Consider the following 20,437-nt stretch of genomic DNA (forward strand, 5'->3'; position numbering starts at 1 on the left):
CTTATTCTGTCAAGACACAGATCTGAGTGCAGGCTTGCTCCTTTCTTCCCAGAAACAACCATAAGTAAGCCCTGCATTTGAATCTTCAATATTCAGAACCATCTTCCTGTCAATAACCATCCTCTCATAGTGAGCTGATCCCTGAAACCAGACAGCTGCGGAGTCCCAAGACTGCCAAAAAACTTAAAATAGACTATCTGCATTTAAATTATAAGTGCAATCAAATAAAAGCAGATGAATTCAATGGTTGTATATCTTTCAAGTTATTAATGAATGATTGATTAAATTAGACTTACGTAAAATATACTATATCCACTTGGTGGATGAAAAACTCAGTGACAAAATAATTTTTCTTGATTTTGAAACCTTTGTCGATGAGAGGAGAGTACACATTCCTTTTTGTGATTTGCACAAAGCAGATAAAAGGAATCACATGGGCTGCTTACAGTCTGGACTGTGTCCGTGCTTTTATCCTGCACATCAGAAGACCGTTGTATTGAGGGTTTACATTTATTGCTCACGACGGGCGTGGATTTGATTTCTATCTGATCCTGGAAGCGATGGTTCACTTTGGAATAAAACCATCTATTATAATGCAGGGTAGTAAGATTATATGCTTTACCAAATAAGATTATAAATTAAGATTTATTGACAGTTTGAGTTTTGTTTAAATTGGACTAAAGATCTGGGATTTGAAAACTTTTCAAAAGGTTTTCTCCCCCACAGGTACCCCTCTAAAGTATATTGGGTCATACCCCACCCCCAGCGACTACTTGGTGGCTCAGATGTCCCCCTCAGATCAGGAAAAGTTTTATGCTTGGTACAGGGAAATGAGTCAGAGAACAAGAGGCTCTCTACTGTTGCAAAAATTATATAGAAATTCTTTTGCAAGGGTGCAAGAAATTCAGAGAGCAATTCTTTGAAGAGACGTACGTGGATACTTTCACTAATATCACAATTGCAGCTGCATGTATGAACATTTCTGTGTAATTTTGTGCGTCCTAACACTTTCGGGATTCCATCAGTGATAGATTACATGCAATCCGCAAAGTTGTTTTCAAACGGATCCATGGAATGGCTGGAGTTTCTATCTTTCTCCAGAAACATCCACATTCAGCAAGCTCTCGATTCAGGTGAGAAAAGGTTGGCCCATACTTCCTAGATGGGTACGCTAAAGTGGGCGGTGTCAAGATAGCTTATGAATTTTATGGCTATTTCTGACACTCCTGTAAATCCTCCCTGAATCCGCATGTCAAATGCCCTTTAACCATGGTCTTAAAATGAGTTCAAGATCTCAGAGTTGATGTAATCTGGGAGCATGAATTGGAAAGCATAAAAAAAACTATCCCTCGGTAAAAGAATTCATGCAGATCTACAATGCACCTGAACCACTCTCCCCACGAGATTCTCTTTTCGTCTTTTTTGGTGGCAGGACAAATGCTATCAGATTAAAATTTCTCGGCCGGTCCTGATAAAAATGTTGTGTATCAGGATGTAATCTCATTATATCCTTATGACTTCCATGATGCCAGAAAATATTTTGGTTTCATCAAGGCAATCGTATCCCCACCACAAGACATGTTTTTCCCAAATTTACACACAGAAAAGGGAAAACTGGTGTTCACGGTCTGCTGTACCTGTGCCCAGATAAATAATCAGAACAATTCTTGCAGACATAATAAGGAGGAGCAGGCTCTAACGGGTGTGTGGTTGACTGAGCAGTTTAACAAAGCATTGGAGCATGGGTATCGGGTGTAAAAAATCATTGTGGTATGGCACTTTGAGAAACGCAGTAATGATATTTTTGTTCAATATTTTTGTTCCTGCAGGGGTGGTTACTGATGAACGATAGTAAAAATACATTGCAAATTTCCGAGCTAATGAGGGCATCCATCTGGATCCTTCCAAAATTGAGGTGAATCTGGCAAAAAGACAAGTGGGTAAATTATGTCTAAACAGTTTCTGGGGTAAATTTGCCCAGAAAAATGATCAGACTCAGACCAGAATCATCTGCAAGTCAGTAGACTTTTTTTGACCTTCTGTTTTCAGGAAAGTATATTATTGAATACTTTCACTTTCTCAATCCTGAAATAGTCATGGTTCAGTGCGTTGCTCCCCCTAACAAAACAAACGACGCCTTTATTGCAGCGTTTATTACCGCTTATACACGTTTAAAACTGTTAGGGTACCTGCAACAGCTCCAGAATAGAATTCTTTATTTTGATACAGATTCAGAAAAAGGGACCTATCTTGGAAATTTAAGTTATCTGCTTCTCAACACCAAAGATTAAAAAACAGAGAAAAATCATCAGGCTGCTGGCTGATAAAAGAACTGGCTTAAAATGCAAGGAGGCGGATTTATTCTACCCATCCTTGCGGCTCTCGCTCCCTTGTTTGGGGACCTAGTGGGTGCTATCATCAGGAGAAAACAATAATGTCTATTATAACATTGCAAAAGATGTTTCTCATTTCACTCCATCAGTTTCAAGTGTTTGACCCAACCAAAGCTTCCATCAGACAGAAGAGGATGAATTGGATTCTAAAATAAGAGCAATTTTGAACGAAGCTAGGCTGACTTCTTATGAGAAAATTAAGAAAGATAACGCTCTGCTGCAGAGGTATTTGACTCTTTTCAAGCAAGGTCAGATAGAGGACCCTCAGGTAACAGAGACTATGTGCTATGAATCAGAAAAAGGTGGACCCAAGATTCAGCCAGACAAAGTACTGAAAGTTTAAAAAGTTTATTCAGCCACAGGAAAACGTCACACAGGTAACACTCCTTGCAGCTTCCAGGAATCACTGAGGCAGAAAGAGAGATTAGTGACTTGTAGTCTCTCCAGATTTTGCAGGGATCAAAAAAGCCACTAATCTGCTTTTGTCTTGAGTGGAACATGAAACCCAGAGGGGAAACCTCAGTGGGCGGCAGGCAGTGATCTCCACAGCACAGGTAAGAAGTGACTCCAGGCTGAATAATCCGAGGGCTAGGCTGGCTCAATAATCCAAGGACAGAAACAGGGTCAACGATCGGAACAAGAGGCGTCAGGCAAGGGGCAGGCAGAGGCAAAAACCAGATGCAGGAAACAAGGTCGAAAACCAAAATCCAAATAGTCCGACGGGGAGCAGGCAGAGGCATAAATCGGATGCAGGAAACAAGGTCGACAACCAAAATCCAAATAGTCCGACAGGGAGCAGGCAGAGGCATAAATTCAAAAGGCAAGGCAAGGTCAAGAACAATGATCAGACAGGAAAGAATGCTGGATATCTACTCACACGATGGCTTTCAAAAATCTGGCACCGTCTGCTTGTCAGAGTCGGTATATATCATGGAAGACACAGGTGTATGGCATGCCACAGATTGCACTGCACAGCAGCAGCCACCAGGAGCATCTAATCTGCTGATTGCAGCCAGGGAGACAGGGTAGAGCAGATGTGCCAGAATCATAACAGTACCCCCCTCTCTAAGGTCCGGCTCCTGACGGACCACGAGGCTGATCAGGATGGAGACGATGAAACTCACGAATTAGGTCCTTATCAATGATGAACCTCGTAGGAATCCAAGTCCGCTCATCAGGCCCATAGCCCTCCCAGTCAACCAGGTATTGCAATCCACGTCCTCTTTGCCTGGACCTGAGAATCCCAAGTCGGGGCTCCACGAAGGGCTTGACCTGAGAAACATGGAACGTGGGGTGAATCCTCATAAAGTTGGGTAATCTCAGCCGTACAACGACAGGGTTGAAGATCTTGGAAATTGGGAAAGGTCTAACAAATCGGGGTGCCAACTTCCGGGATTCTACCCGTAATGGTAGGTCCTTGGCGGAGAGCCAAACTTTCTGCCCCACCTGGTACTTAGGGGCAGGGGTCCGTCTCCGGTTGACCGTTCTTAACTGAATCAGTGACATTCTGATCATCGACCTCCTGGCCTTTCTCCATATTCTTTGGCACCTTAGGGCGTCGTTCCTGCTCCTAACCTCATTCTCTGCAGTTTTCTTACCCTTCTCCAGTTCATGAATTTTCTTTCCTGTTTCACTAAAATGCTCAGTCAAATCACTTATTTCCTGTTGCAGGTTCTTGTTCTCCCTCTTCAGGGTCTCCAGGTGGCCCAGAGCTTCTTCATAGGAGTTTTTCATTTTGAACATCTCTGTGTTCAAACCACGCGCCTCCTTCAGAGCTCCTTCCAGCTCGACCTGACTCTCTTCATACTTCTGCTTCCACTCTGCAAGAACCTTGTCAAGGTTCCTCTGCTTCTTGTCCAGGTTTGCAGCCAGAGCATTAGCTCTCTCCACGTCAATCATCAAGACCTCCACTTCACCCTGTAGCCTCTGTTTGGTCTTCTCCAGAGAGGCAGATTTCACATTCATGGCCTTGATGGACTCTTCCGCATCCTGAAGACGATGGGCAAGCTTTTTCTTGGCCTCCTCGAGCTCCTCAGTGTGCTGAATGGCATCAGTTTCATACATGGTTCTCCACTGAGCCACCTCGCTGTTAGCCTTGGACATAGCACGCTGCAGCTCAGTTATGGCCTCCTGCTCCTCCTCATACTGCTCTCTGAACAGATCACAGTCATGATGAGCCAAATGAACAGCATGAGCCAGAGTGTTCTTGGCCTTAATCTTATTAAATACTTCCTTTAGATCATGGTATTCTTGAGGTACCTTGGATAAATCCGGATAGGTCTCCTCAACCTCATTCTCCACAATGACCTCTGTAGCAGCAGACAAAAGGCAGTCAGCGGAGCATGACTCAGACCAACCCAGAACTTCTTTTCTCTTCCAGTCAATGTGAGGGTTGTGTTTCTGCAATCAGGAGGCCCCTGGGACAACAGAAAGTTCAGGTGAATTTATGATCATGAAGGTTACATTCTCTTGATGATTACCTCCAACTGTTAAGGTAATCTCCTCCGTCCTGAGGTGTGAATTGTTCATGCTGTGACCATCCAATGCTAGCACTTTACGTGTGTCAGTTGACGGAATGAGCTTTATGTTGTTCTTAATGGCGAATGCTTCATCCATGAATTCAGTGTCTGCTCCTGAATCAATAAACACGGCCCCCTGGAGAGACATGGAAGAGGTTCGAAAATGAGCAGGAAACAAGAAGGAGGAAGCAGTTAGCCGACTTCGGCTCAGTAGAAAACTCCCTTCCTCTGCTGAGCCTGTCCTTTTTGATGGACACCTGAGTGCTAAATGTCCCTTCTCTCCACAATAAAAACAGAGCTTGAATCTTCTCTGACGATCCTTCTCTTCAGGGGTAATCTTGGTTCTGCCCAACTGCATGGGCTCACAATCCTCATTTTCCTCAGTGAGAGGTGACCGACTCCTTCTCTCATGCCAGAGTGCAGGACCCTGAGTTAATGAAGAGCTACCCTCCTCATGTTGCTTCCCCCTCCCTCTCTCTGCCAGCCAAATGTCAATGCGAGCAGCCAGGTCCTCGAGTTGTTTCAGGGAAGAGGGGTAGACACGGGTTGCTAACTCATCCTTGATGTCTGCGTTTAGTCCTTGCATAAATGCATCCATCTGTGCAGCCTCATTCCAACGGCTATCTGCGGCCAACAAATGAAAGTCAATTATATAAGACGAGAAAGACTGATCACCCTGTTTGAGGGACAGTAAGCCTCTTGCGGCTTCACGACTTGGAAGAACAGGGTTAAAAACTCGAATGAGTTCCTTGGAAAAAGTTTCATAGGAGGTACAAGATGCAGACCTGTTCTGCCATTCAGCAGTCCCCCACTGCTTCGCCCTTCCTGCCAGCAGAGATAACAAAAGCCACCTTAGAACGTTCAGTGGGAAAGGATGACGGCTGAAGCTCAAAATGAATTTCACACTGAGTTAGGAAAGCTTGACACTGGTCTGGGTCTCCCCTGAAGATCTCAGGCGGAGATAGGCGTGGCTCCTTTTGTGACGGTGGCGGCTCGGAGACAAGATTGCCAGAACGTAATGTGGAAATTATTTCCTCCAAGCTGGAACCCACCAGGAAAGGGCCTCATCAACGTGGGTGCACCACTGTTGTGCTGGCGATGGGTCCATTTTTGGCCAGATTTTTCTGCTATGAATCAGAAAAAGGCAGACCCAAGATTCAGCCAGACACAGTACTGAAAGTTTAAAAGGTTTATTCAGCCACAGGAAAACGTCACACAGGTAACACTCCTCACAGCTTCCAGGAATCATTGAGGCAGAAAGAGGGATTAGTGACTTGTAGTCTCTCCAGATTTTGCAGGGATCAGAAAAGCCACTAATCTGCTTTTGTCTTGAGTGGAACTTGAAACCCAGAGGGGAAACCTCAGTGGGCGGCAGGCAGTGATCTCCACAGCACAGGTAAGAAGTGACTCCAGGCTGAATAATCCGAGGGCTAGGCTGGCTCAATAATCCAAGGACAGAAACAGGGTCAACAATCGGAACAAGAGGCGTCAGGCAAGGGGCAGGCAGAGGCAAAAACCAGATGCAGGAAACAAGGTCGAAAACCAAAATCCAAATAGTCCGACAGGGAGCAGGCAGAGCCATAAATCAGATGCAGGAAACAAGGTCGACAGCCAAAATCCAAATAGTCCGACAGGGAGCAGGCAGAGGCATAAATCCAAAAGGCAAGGTAAGGTCAAGAACAATGATCAGACAGGAAGGAACACTGGATATCTACTCACACGATGGCTTTCAAAAATCTGGCACCGTCTGCTTGTCAGAGTCAGTATATATCAGGGAAGACACAGGTGTATGGCATGCCACAGACTGCACTGCACAGCAGCAGCCACCAGGTGCATCTAATCTGCTGATTGCAGCCAAGGAGACAGGGTAGAGCAGACGTGCCAGAATCATAAAACTATGGTCGTCTTAAGAATGATACACCCCCTGAATACCCAGAGATTGACTTTGCTCCTAAAATTTAACAAGCTGTATTGGATCAAACAACGAATGAGGTTTTAAAACCCTTCCCAAAAGAAATTGCAAAAATGCAGAATACATCTTAAAGCAATTATCCCAGAGTAACGGAGGATGGACCCCTAAAGGAGAATTTATTTATCAAGGTGGCGTTGTTAGGGGGTCTCATTTGCTGAATTTACTGAAAAACCTTATGCTCCCTTTAAAAGAGAAAAAACCCAACCTACAGGATGGGATCATTTCATGATAACCCTGGATCAATTGAACATTTCTGAATCATTGGTTCTTAACCCACAAGCCCGTAAACAATACCGCCGCCTCAAGTCAGAACCAGGTGGTTTGGAGGAGCCAATTGAGCACAGTGATACCATGGTCAGTAAACCATTTACCAGTGGTTTTGGCACTGTGAGCAGGTGCCAGGTCGTGCTGAAAAATGAAATCTTCATCTCCATAAAGTTTTTTAGCAGATGGAAGCATGAAGTGCTCCAAAATCTCCTGATAGCTAGCTGCATTGACCCTGCCCTTGATAAAACACAGTGGACCAACACCAGCAGCTGACACGGCACCCCAGACCATCACTGACTGTGGGTACTTGACACTGGACTTCTGGCATTTTGGCATTTCCTTCTCCCCAGTCTTCCTCCAGACTCTGGCACCTTGATTTCCGAATGACATGCAGAATTTGCTTTCATCCGAAAAAAGTACTTTAGACCACTGAGCAACAGTCCAGTGCTGCTTCTCTGTAGCCCAGGTCAGGCGCTTCTGCCTCTGTTTCTGGTTCAAAAGTGGCTTGACCTGGGGAATGCGGCACCTGTAGCCCATTTCCTGCACACGCCTGTGCACGGTGGCTCTGGATGTTTCTACTCCAGACTCAGTCCACTGCTTCCGCAGGTCTCCCAAGGTCTGGAATCGGCCCTTCTCCACAATCTTCCTCACGGTCCGGTCACCTCTTCTCGTTGTGCAGCGTTTTCTGCCACACTTTTTCCTTCCCACAGACTTCCCACTGAGGTGCCTTGATACAGCCCTCTGGGAACAGCCTATTCGTTCAGAAATTTATTTCTGCGTCTTACCCTCTTGCTTGAGGGTGTCAATAGTGGCCTTCTGGACAGCAGTCAGGTCGGCAGTCTTACCCATGATTGGGGTTTTGAGTGATGAACCAGGCTGGGAGTTTTAAAGGCCTCAGGAATCTTTTGCAGGTGTTTAAAGTTAACTCGTTGATTCAGAGGATTAGGTTCATAGCTCGTTTAGAGACCCTTTTAATGATATGCTAATTTTGTGAGATAAGAATTTTGGGTTTTCATAAGCTGTATGCCAAAATCATCCGTATTAAGACAATAAAAGACCTGAAATATTTCAGTTAGTGTGCAATGAATCTAAAATATATGAATGTTAAATTTTCATCATGACATTATGGAAAATAATGAACTTTATCACAATATGCTAATATTTTGAGAAGGACCTGTAGTCAAAAGTCCCGTGAAGCTATGAGCAGGCTGTGAGCCAGTGAGATCAGTAACAGTCAGAGTGTGAGTGTGTTATAAATAACATTTGTAACAAAACCAGCATGATAACCTATGAGCTGAATAGGATAATTCAGCAAGACTAGTTAGAAACTGGAGCGCATTTAGTGCACTCCAATAATAGATAGAAGTTGCATAAAACATAAACACATTTTCCTTGGTAAAACAAACCTTTAAAATGAGAATGGAAAAAATTGGGTTATTTTTGAAGGTAAGAAAGATTCTGATTGGATGGTGGTACCACACAAAAATTAAACTAATCTCATGTTTCCTAAAAGACTGCATAGAAAAGGCCTTCAGAACCGTGGAGTTATTTTCCACCACAGTACCCAATTTTTAAGCATGCTTTTTCTTTATTTTAAAACAGATCTGGTTTTTGTTTTGTTTTTGGCTTTTTAGTATAATGTTTGTCTGAAGCTTCTTATGAACTGGGTTAGGAGCAAATACGATCTGAGGTAAATTAGGAGCTGTGAATTAGGGATTTTAAATCTGATTATTGTCCAAGCAGAAATAATACACCAACAGGTCTGGGGATATTCAGCCAATCCTTCAAGAGAGCTAACATCATTGTTCATTGTACTCAACCTGTGGTTCCTGGACTCCTGAAGCCCGCAAGCCATAGATTTTGGGTCCATAAAATTATACTATTTAATTAAAGGTATACCGATTACCTATTAAAATAGATCTAAGCCAATGAGGGTTTTCCAGTCATTTGGTGGTTTTGAAATGCAATAATACCCAATATTTCTACTCTGGGGGACACAGATTGGGGTTGAAGAGTTTTGTTTTGGAACCAAGGTTAGGATTTTTATAACAGAATAAAGATAAGTAAAATCCTTCATTTTAGGAAAAGAACAGAAATAAAGGCTCTCTCGATACTAAAGAGGATGGGCGGCTCAAACTCCAGTCTCCTTGTTTGATTTTTTAGGGTTTAAAGATTGAAAGAATACCTAGGAGTACAAAGGTACACAGGGTAATTTCAGATTACTAAATCATAAAATATTGGAACATTTATCAGCATTTGGATTATTAAAGAGGGGTTCTAGTAATAATTTTCTCCCCAACTTTCAAAATTTAAATAGCCAAATTAAGGAAAATTATGTGTCTTCCCTTTGAAACACTATGTGGAAAAAGTCCAGTTTGGAGTCAAGCTTCTTATCTTAATTTCTGATTAAGTCAAACACTGCAGTTTTTGTTTTGTTTGGGTATACCATAAAGAAAAATGTCAATGCCGGCTTAAAATACTTCTTTGCATTTAACCTGAGCAGAGAAATTCTTGAATGCAGCTGCGATCAAATTGAGCAAAACAAAATGAGAATTATAACAATAACTATCAGGATTGTAGTTATTATTATTACAGTTACGGTACAAAGAATTGACAAAAGGTTTCAGCATCAGTGAATTTGGATTCATTTAAGAGAAAACTGTTGCTGTGTTTCTAAATAGTTTGAGATCTCTTTGGATTATGTACACTCATCTTAAAAAGGATCCCGAAGATTGTCATAACAAAATTTATCAATTACAGCATTAAAAGATATGGCTGAGAAAACATATTCTGAAAAGAGATTGTTAAAAATTTCTTTGAATTCTTGAAGTTTCAAATTTGGCCATTTGTCTGTCTTTGATGTTTTGTCTTTGTTTTGTTGGAATGAATGTTTGTTTATATGTTGCATGAAACAATAATCCCATATTTGGCTCAGATTGTGTGCATTCTTGATTTTTCCTCTTTGAGAGAAGTTAAATTTCAGCTCTGTGAAACGACCTTGACACAGAGATGCAGCTGCCTGAAAACAAAGATAACACTTCTGCAAACAGCAGAAGCCTGTCTCTGCTGAGAGATGAAGATTGTAACTCTACCCTGCATGTGTCAAACTCAAGGTCCACGGGCCAAAACCGGCCCCCAGAAGTTTAGTGATTCTCTAGAAATAGAGCCTTTGATATGGTGGTTGTGTGCTTGAATGTTATTTTGTCAATCAATAAGCAGTTTTGTCTACATTCTGCCACAATCTGTCCTTTGAAAATGTTTTGAATCTTGCTCTTTATGTATAAAAAAAAAGAGAAATTGGCTAAAGTCTGCAGACACGAAATGAACCTGGATTGAAGCTCTAACTATGTTTATTTAATCTGAGATCCTGTCCAAATGCAACAATATATGTCAGTCTACATGAGATACTAACAACTTCACCTACTGGTATAATATAAAGATCTGATTGAATATGTGAAACAAACAATGATGAAAGTTTTTCAACAGGTGATGCTCATCCAGGAGGAAGATGGTGTTCCTAGGAAATGCAGCTCATTCATTAACAATCAATTTTTCTCCTATAGGTGGAAGTTTTGCTGACTAATCATAGGCTGGATCTATGAAACATTATGTGCACAGACCAAATGACCAAGGTTCTGACTGACTTATGAACCTCACTGACCTGACAATGATAACATGACACCCAACAGACAACACCTTTAAGGTGGACCCCACTAAGACCACCTTATTGATTCTTGGTGAATAAAAAAAAGAATTTAAGTGTCCAAAACAGACCTAGTGGAAACAAAAGGGGTTATGAGGAAACGATGTGCATTTTAAGAATAATAGAAGTCAGATTATGTTCACATTTTTGCAAATAAAAATTACTTTGACAGATAAATAAGTAAGTAGTGTGTGAATGTGTGTGAATGGGAATGACTGATTTCATTGTAATGCATCTTTGAGGGACCTTAAAAGCGCTAATAAAGGTCTGATGTTCTGATGATCATTGCCAAACTTATATCTTAATAGGGTTTCCAGAATCTTTTCCGAAAAATCATAAAGATGGCAAAGGTTCTACTTGTATTGAAAATACTGATAACCATAAGAAAGTTCATAGACACGTCTTCAATTTTTCACAATTCTTTTTACAAACAGGGTATTTAAACTTTCATGTGGCCAAATGTCTGTGTTTGACTTTCTGTTTTTGTGAAATAAATGTCTGATTCATGTTATGTAAAAATTAGAGTCCTCAACATTACCATAATAATATTAGGTCAGTTCTCTATGGTAAAACAAAAAAATTTTTTACAGACGTTTAGACTTTTTCCAGTCAGGTTCAAAATGATCAAATTAGACTCAAACGTAACATAAGATGAAATGAACCTTAACAGAATTACTGGACTGGACTGAAATAGAGAAAACTTGAGTTAATTGAAACAAACTTTAGTTACTTGAACTAAATACAAAGCTGACTGAAACTGTATGTTGTATCTATAAAACTGGGTAAGGCAAACTAAGATTATAAGATATAATATGCCCTTCATTTTTTGTGTTCATCAGTGAGTGAGTTTTTATTTTTTATTTTTAATAAGAACTAAACCAAGCATTATTTAAATTAATAGCAACTACCAGAAATAGTGATCTCATTTTTAAATGTAATAAGGACTTACTTTATTAAAAAAATAAAATAAAGTCCCCAATAAAATAAAATATGATAAAAAAGAATAATAAGAATTTGGAGAAACAGAGGCTTTAAAACCTCTGCAGGAACAGCACTGACACTGTTGAAAGTAGAGAAAATAACTTTGCATGTTTCCGCAAAAGGCTGCATCATCTAAACTTCCCCTCACACTGAACATGTCAGATCTGTTATTTATAGATGCGGACATCCTGAAAGACTCACACTGACAGCAGCAACAGAAGTTAAAACTTGGCTGAACAGTGGACTTGTTAAACAGAATGATATCTATCAGATAGAAGATAAACCAATCCTCCCGAAAAAATTTATACAACACAGTGGCTACAGTGACACATTGGGAAGACCCACGTGTCAAGGGGGGAATATGTTACATCTGGTAAAGCATTAATTCTACACTATAAATGTTTCTGACTATTCAAAGAATTTTTGCAGATCATGCATAATTTGTTGCAAACTCTGCAGGAGGAGTAGTGAATGTATCGCTGAGGAATGTACAGAAAAAGTCTTCCCAACCCTTCCCCATGTCTCCTTCTTCAGGTTTCAGGGTAAATTCCATAGGTGGTGCAAACTAACATAAAGTTTCAGAGCAAATCTGCATCCTATGTGTAAATTTGACACTAAAATCAAGCCGCTTATGCTTGTTTTTTGGGGATATTTCTAAAAGGGAATGGCTGAGGAAGGAGGAAAAAGAGGGGGAGGTGGATTGTTTAAGTAAAGCGCAGCTTATAGCCCAACTTTGAGCCGTTATTGGCCTCTCCCCAAGATAGTCTGCGTCTCCAAATCGCAACCCCCCCATTAAGCACCAGTGAGTCCAGAGCTTCTGTTTTCCGGTGAGACTGATTTAATTTCATTGTATATTTTTCAGATCTTTATAAAACAAAATCATTATCTTTGCAATTGTTTTTTCCTGTAACACCATTTAAACCCATACTGACCGCTTCAGACAGCCAGAGAGTGGGAGAATACTGGCTGTGAACGCCATGTTGATGGAGAGCCTTCCAGTAACAGCATTGATGCAAACAATCTTTGCGTTAATGCAGCTCCAGTTTAGGTGCAAACAGATGTTTTCTATGGCACGGAAGTGTTTCACAATAGTACAAGGAGGGGGAAAAGTAAAAAAAGAGGATAGTTTCTGCTCAGTCTGCCATGGGATGATACCCTTCATCTCATTAGAAAATGGCGGGTGTTGCACCCTTCCCCTCCTCTCCATTCAAAAAGAAAATATATATATGCAAGGGCACAAACCTCCATGGTAGCAAAAATCGATATCTTGCAAGAGATTGCTCGAATTATTTTTATATTTCTGCTTTTCTCTTTTTGCATTGTTTTTTGTTTTTTTTTAAAAAGCTTCAGCCAAGAATCTGTATATTTTGTTGTTTGCACCACTTCCTAACAAATCCAAAAGGCTGGAGAAGAGTGACTTAATGATTAATGATTATTTACACGTGATCCTATTTTATTATGATAAAAACAATGTTTTAGTTTGCTTTAAAACGACTCATAGGAGCTACAAACACACCGTTATAGTATTATTTGGATTCAAAGGACAACAAGTGTCTGTATTCGTATTTTACCACCTTTATAGCTTACAGTTTAATATCAAAGTGTGTTTATTTAAATGCCTTTTAAGAAATCTGTATTTTCCTATTTTCTGCCCTATTGTGCAGCACACGTTCCTGCTGTAGTGTGCAGTCACACATTGCAGCCACAGTGTAGCCTATATACGGCCATGCATTGGCATGCATCTCTGTGCTGCTCTGGTTAGAAAACTTTCCTCCTGCAGCCTGAGCTTCTGTTTTGGTTTACAGTTTTCATTTTTGACTGATGAGCTAAATTTGTTTTCACATTTTTTAAACACCTTAAATGTAATCAGGTTTTGCAATGTCATGCATGAAAGAAGTAAATGAAAAAAAAAAAACTAAATGTGTTTTTGCATCAAGTTGCCAAAGATATTTCAATGATTATTGTAATTTTAAATGTGTCATTTAAAGAATTTGCTTTGTGTTTAGTAATTTTTCTTTTTAAAGCATTTACTTACAGCATCTGAAACTGAAATAATATTTAAAAGTCTTAAGTGTAAACACCCGTTAACGTTATTCTTAAGTGATAAAAAAAACATTTATTTAGACTATTTTAACAAGTTTGTTTGGATCAATGAAGCTGTCATATGTTGTGCTAAATTTTTTTTTACCACTTAGGGTTTGCAAGAAATAATTATAATATGAAGATATTTTCAAATTTATAGTAAATTCATTTCTCAGACTGACACAATTTTGCATTTATGATGCATTCAGGAATCATCTTTAATGTGAATAAATATCCTATAAACCCCCTCCAATATCTAGTTTTCATGAAACACTTTCAATTCCTATACTAAATGTTAAAAAATGTTACATTTTGGTTTGTGTGTCATCTGTATTTTCTGTTAATCAGCAAAGCACATAGAATCCCATGCTTACTATTTCAACATAATCAGATCAGAAGACCTGTTTTTAAGCCTGCCTTTATCCCTCACCAGTTTTTGTTTTCAACCAACATTTGTGACATTTTCAATGGCTTCCAACTGTCAGACACAGTCCTGGTAACTATCTTCAATTTGACTACAAATGCATGATAAATATTTACTGTAATACATCTAAATTGGAAAACATGGACGATAACTTCAGTGTAAAATTTTTGAATGAACTGATTTAGTTTGGAATCGGAATCCTTGTTTTTGCTTCCCATCTGAGCATCAAGCTAAGGAATTAGGGGGAGTGGTAAAGCGCTCTCTGGCAGCTGGGGACTGGCAGGACACCTCAGTCACCAACTTAAGTTTTGTTACAGAGTTCTCAAAACAGGTTCCAGAGAAACTAACCGAGGGACCCCAGCCAACCACGTCCGACGCTGAGTGGGTCCTGCTGAAGGTGATCAAAAGGAAGTGGTCAGAACCCAGGTGGACCGGTCCATTCCAGGTCACAGAAAGAACTTCACACGCGGTGAGACTCAAGGGTAAAGGCGACACCTGGTACCACTGGAGTCAGTGTACAGCGACAGACGCTCTGCAGAGATCCCTCACTGAGGTCCAGGAAAACCTGAGAGAGAACACGACAACAGAAGAGCCACCTTTTCACCCTACAGAAGGGGCAGAATAATCCCCTAGGGGTGAGGAGAAATCACCATACCCATAGGTTAGTCTACACCTTGGGTTCAACAATCTGCAAAAGTATTCATACCCACATAGGGGCAGAATAATCCCCTGGTATGAATCTCAGGCTCCAGGTCAGTCTACACCTGTGAGTTGAAGACTAGGACAGCATACAGCAGAAGAGGCGGTAGTGATTGAGCTTCCCTCTCACAGGGTGGTTGTAGCTGCTCTCCCACCCAGAACAGAACTGAACTAAAAAACTTTCTATTTTTCTATTTACAGGGTTTGTTCGCTCATTGTATATTCCAGGACTTGTAGTAAGTATTTTGATGAAAGTATGAGCCAAAAGGCAAAAACCCTACCCCATAGGGGTTGGATTTTGGTAAGTTCATGCATTATTTCCTTTTTTATTGTTACATTGATTTTAAAAATAACCTGTGGGGCATTTTAGGGTGAAGTCCTTATTAAGACTTCAAAAGGGGGAAATTGTTGGAAAATATTCATACTATGCTTATAGGATTGGTGCTTAAGTATGTTTAATAATATGTGAAATAAAATGTATTGTGTAACTTAGAGGCCTCCAAACAGGCTTATATTTGTGTGTGCTGGACTTAGATATCATCTGCCCAGTAACTGAAGATATTTTTGGATGTGTCTCTGTAAATCTTCTGCCTAACGACAAGAACATATTTCTGTATGTAAGACTTACTTTTGCCCAGTGACAACAAGATATTTTTATATGCAAGACTTCTGCCCAGTGACAAAAGATATTTTTATATTTCTACATATGTAAATAAAGGTCAAAAGTAGAAAAACAGGAAGTGTCGAAAAGTCAGTTGAATGAGTGTCAGACAGCTCCAGATATGAAATCAGACAGTCGATTAAAATGTATGTTTTTTCATGTACAAGTATACGCCTGGCTTTTAAATAAAGACTGCTGTTCTTGGGGAAGTAATCAGAAGTTTCAGAAGGATTCGGACGATCTTCTCCCTGTACAGGCATCTATCTAAAGACTGCAGTCTCCTTGTTTCTTTTATTACTTTGTTTTTTATTAATAACAGTATAGGAGGTCTTAGCTTTACCAAACAAACGAGCATGCAGGAGTTTAGGGATAACTCCAACAGTTCCAAGTACAGGGGGATCACACTCCTCAGCCTCCCTGGTAAGGCCTACGCCAAGGTATTGGAGAAGAGAGGCCGGCTGATGGTCGAACCTCAGCTTCAGGAGTAGCAGTGTGGTTTTCGTCCCGGCTGTGGAACACTGGATCAGCTCTATACCCTCTACTCGAGGACTCATTGGAGTTTGTCCAACCGGTCTACATGTGTTTTGTGGACCTGGAGAAAGCATTTGACTGTTTCCCTCATGATGCTTTGTGGGGGGTGCTCCAGGAGTATGAGTCAGGGGCCCTTTATTAGGGGCCATCCGGTCTCTGTAAAAGCGGAGCAGGAGTTTGGTTCATATTGCCGGCACTAAGTCGGAACATTTCCCGGTGCATGTTGAACTCCGGCAGGGCTACCCTTTGTCACCGGTCTTGTTCATAACTTTTATGGACAGAATTACTAGGCGCAGCCAAGGGCCGGAGGGGCTCTGGTTTGGGGACCAGAGGATTTCGTCTCTTCTTTTTGCAGATGACGTGGTCCTGCTGGCGCCCTCTAGCCAAGACCTACAGCATGCGCTGGGGCGGTTCGCAGCCGAGTGTGAAGCAGCTGGGATGAGGATCAGCTCCTCCAAGTCCGAGGCCATGGTTCTCGACCGGAAAAGGGTGGCTTGTCCTCTTCAGGTTGGAGGGGAGATCCTGCCTCAAGTGGAGGAGTTCAAGTATCTCGGGGCCTTGTTCACAAGTGAGGGAAGAATGGAGCGGGAGATCGACAGACGGATCGGTAATGCCGCAGTAATGGAGGCGCTGTGCCGGTCCGTTGTGGTGAAGAGAGAGCTGAGCCGAAAAGCGAAGCTCTCAATTTGCCGGTCAGTCTACATTCCTACCGTCACGTATGGCCATAAACTTTGGGTCATGACCGAAAGAACGGGATCCCGGATACAAGCGGCTGAAATGAGCTTCCTCCGTAGGGTGGCCGGGCACTCCCTTAGAGATAGGGTGAGGAGCTCGGCCATCCGGGAGGGGCTCGGAGTAGAGCCACTGCTCCTCCACATTGAGAGGAGCCAGTTGAGGTGGCTCGGGTATCTATACCGGATGCCTCCTGGACGCCTTCCTCGGGAGATGTTCCAGGCACATCCTACCGGGAGGAGGCCCAGGGGACGGCCCAGGACACGCTGGAGGGACTATGTCTCTCGGCTGGCCTGGGAATGCCTTAGGCTTCCCCCGGAGGAGCTGGAGGAGGTGTCTGGGGAGAGGGACGTCTGGGCGTCTCTGCTGAGTCTGCTGCCCCCGCAACCCAGTAAGCGGAAGACGATGAGTACGAGTACAATACCAATACTTGTTGGAGAGATAACACACAAGTTCAGTAACAGATAAAAAACACAACGCTGACTGCATACAATTGACAGAGTGAAGCTTTTAATTATGATATAATATTTTTGATGAGCTGTCCTTAAAAAATGAAACGATGCTTGATGGGTAGAAGTCAAAATCTGGAGGGAATCCAAAACAGTCGAAAAAAGTAGCTTGCCGGTGTTCTCCAGCCATGTGAGAAGGATGTGTATTAAGTGTGCTGTATGATGTAAGTAAGAGTAGCAGGAGTTGATCGCTTGGCCACACACAGTGAAATAGACCATCCAGTAGATGATGCAATAGGCTTTCCAACTGATTACTGTCCAAAGTTAATAGTAATCCACCAATACCTGTCTTCTTGAGTTGATTTCCAGAATAGAATCGTAACAGGCGTAGACTATGAGTGTAACGTATGAGGCAGCGGCTGTCTAAACCTCATTTCCAGCCTCAAATTTCCATTAGATACGGGTGTGATAAAGCCTCGGCATCCTCGCCCGGATTGAGATTAAAGACAAACAGGGAGTACCCGTTTGATAAATTCCTCATGTGTGATGCTCAGAGGAAGGTCTTTGAAATGACAGCCTGTGGCGGTGAACATGTTGTAAAATTCCCTCTGAGAAAGAAATTCTCCTGAGTACATATCCTTGAATTTTCAGGGATAGAGAATGTTTTTACATTCACACATGACAGAGGATACAGAGCATTTTCTCTCAACAAAGCCAAATGGTGACCTAGGCATAAGGCGGGGGAAACTGAAACTTTTTTAAGAAAAAGAGAAGCCCCTAATATTTTCCTTCGAAATGAGTTGAGTCAAGGCTCCCATGAGACAGAATGCATGCGTCGTTGGCTCGGGTTAACTTAATTCTCTTATCCACCGAATTCATCCATTGCTGAAGAAAATGTCCCTATGGAGCGTGCCTATGAGATTAAGCTCTTTGGAATCGGCTGTGAAGGAGGCTCTCTGATTTAGTCCCCTGTTGGGATTATTAGCCACAACGATAGAGTCAATAGCTTCCAAGGTGTCTTTATAATAAAGACCGGCACTAAATTGACTTTTTAATGTGTTTCCTGAATAATTGAGCAGGGGCTCAATCATGGCCCTTTAAGGGTGAGTTCCACTAGAATGGGAAATTAGTCTAGCCCCCAGTATAACGTCACATTGACAAAAAATTGTATTTAGTGGGTAATTTATAAGACCCACAGATGCAACATTAGCCAGGTTACTCCCGTCGGCGCTCATGATCTTGTCACAGAGATGAAGCAAGTCTGCAATAGCCGACAGAGGTAAAATCTGTGTAGCCCTTATCTTCAATGGAAAGCTGGGTCATGGGAGCTGAAAAGAAATCCAGCTCCGTTAGGATGCATTTGGGTGATTTCTGATGCAAAAGAGCCATGTCTCCCGTCTCTCTCTTAATGTTTCATTCACTGAAATATATCCCTGCTCCGAGCAGACTTCTTGCCCTTGGCCTTGCTTCATCTTACTGATTTCTTCCTTGTACGCTCCCCACATATTTGTGAACCCCACAAACGTTCTCCAGGCAGGCGCTTCTTGACTCTTCGAGATAGAACCATAATCCCTGACCCTTCCTGACCATTGACCCTCTCAGACAAACCTGATATTTTACTCATAGCTTTCCCTACAACATCTGAGACAGTCTGTTTGTGTTTGTGGCAGCCTTTTTCAGGTGAGGTTTAGCAATATCAAGACCTGTTTTAAGTAAAGGTGAGACGAAGTGAAATAATCTTGAAAATATCAATCCTATTCCACGACCGTACATCGTGGGGTGAAAGTGAGCCGGCACGGTCTGGTACCACTAAAAGATTCTGCGCACCGGGAAGAGGGAAGAACGGCTGTCTGCTATGAAGCCAGAACCAGTTATGGCCGCAAAAATTCCCGAGCACACAAAGAAGATCAGATCTGCTACCAATAGGCAGTCTAAAACATGACTTAATCTCTTTATAAATATAGCTATTTTCCCCTCATTCCAAATAGTTTCTGAACTGTTCTGCTATGCTGGAGCCTCAATGCTCTTGCTTTGCTTCTCTCCCCTCGGAGCTCATGGCTTTTGTGAACAGCCAGCCTTTAAAACGAGCACCGCTACGTTTAATGTCTGGCTGCTCGCTACAATTTACCCCAGTTAAAAGCAATGGGAGAGTAACTAGTTGTGTTTCATGTTATTTTGCTAAATTACAACAACACAGTACAGCTCGAAAACACCGCTTATGACCAGAGATTTCACATACACTACACAAGTGCGCATGCGCGCTTACCTTCAAAACAGGGCGGTTGCTAAGGAGATTTGTGCGTTCGATTTAATGGAGTGGATCTACAGACTTTTAAATAAAAATCGCGAAAACAACCGAACCGTCAAAATCTTAACAAGGAATTTAAATGAAAAACCTGAAAATGAAAAACTATATCAAAACTTGACCACAATGCAGAGAACAATAACTTATTTGTTCAAATGAAAAGACAGGGAAACTGAAGATGGAAAGTTACCCCAGAAAATCTGCAAAACAGCTGATGGAGATTTTGAGCAAGCTGAGCTTCAGGATGAGAAGGCACCATGTTAGGAAGAAGAAGCAGAAGCTGCAGGATCTTCAGAACAAGAAACAGGTCATGTTGCTAGGCCTACTGATTATCCCTCTGTCTGGACAAAGGATCAATATGACCAGTTTAAAAGCAAAAATGAATGGTTATACACCCAACATGGAAAACTGGGATGCACTCCATGCCGTGATGTTAAGAATCTAGGTCTCATGGCATCCCATGGTGTCAGTATTGCCAGCCAGTGGGCAGAGGGAAAGATATCACAATTTGGTAATAATTCAAGATCTATCCAGCTTGTATCACTGAGCAAAAAAATTCACGAGCACAGAAACTCCCAAGCACGCAAAGAACCAATTAAGATTCTTCAAACAGCAAAGAAAGACATTCTTCTAAACATGAAGGCGACCATTCAGGAGTCTGCATTTGAGTCTACTGCCAGGGTATTTAGAACAGCGTATTATGTGGCCAAAAAAAAACA

The sequence above is a fragment of the Girardinichthys multiradiatus genome, chromosome 12, assembly GCF_021462225.1.
Source record: "Girardinichthys multiradiatus isolate DD_20200921_A chromosome 12, DD_fGirMul_XY1, whole genome shotgun sequence".
NCBI lineage: Eukaryota > Metazoa > Chordata > Actinopteri > Cyprinodontiformes > Goodeidae > Girardinichthys > Girardinichthys multiradiatus.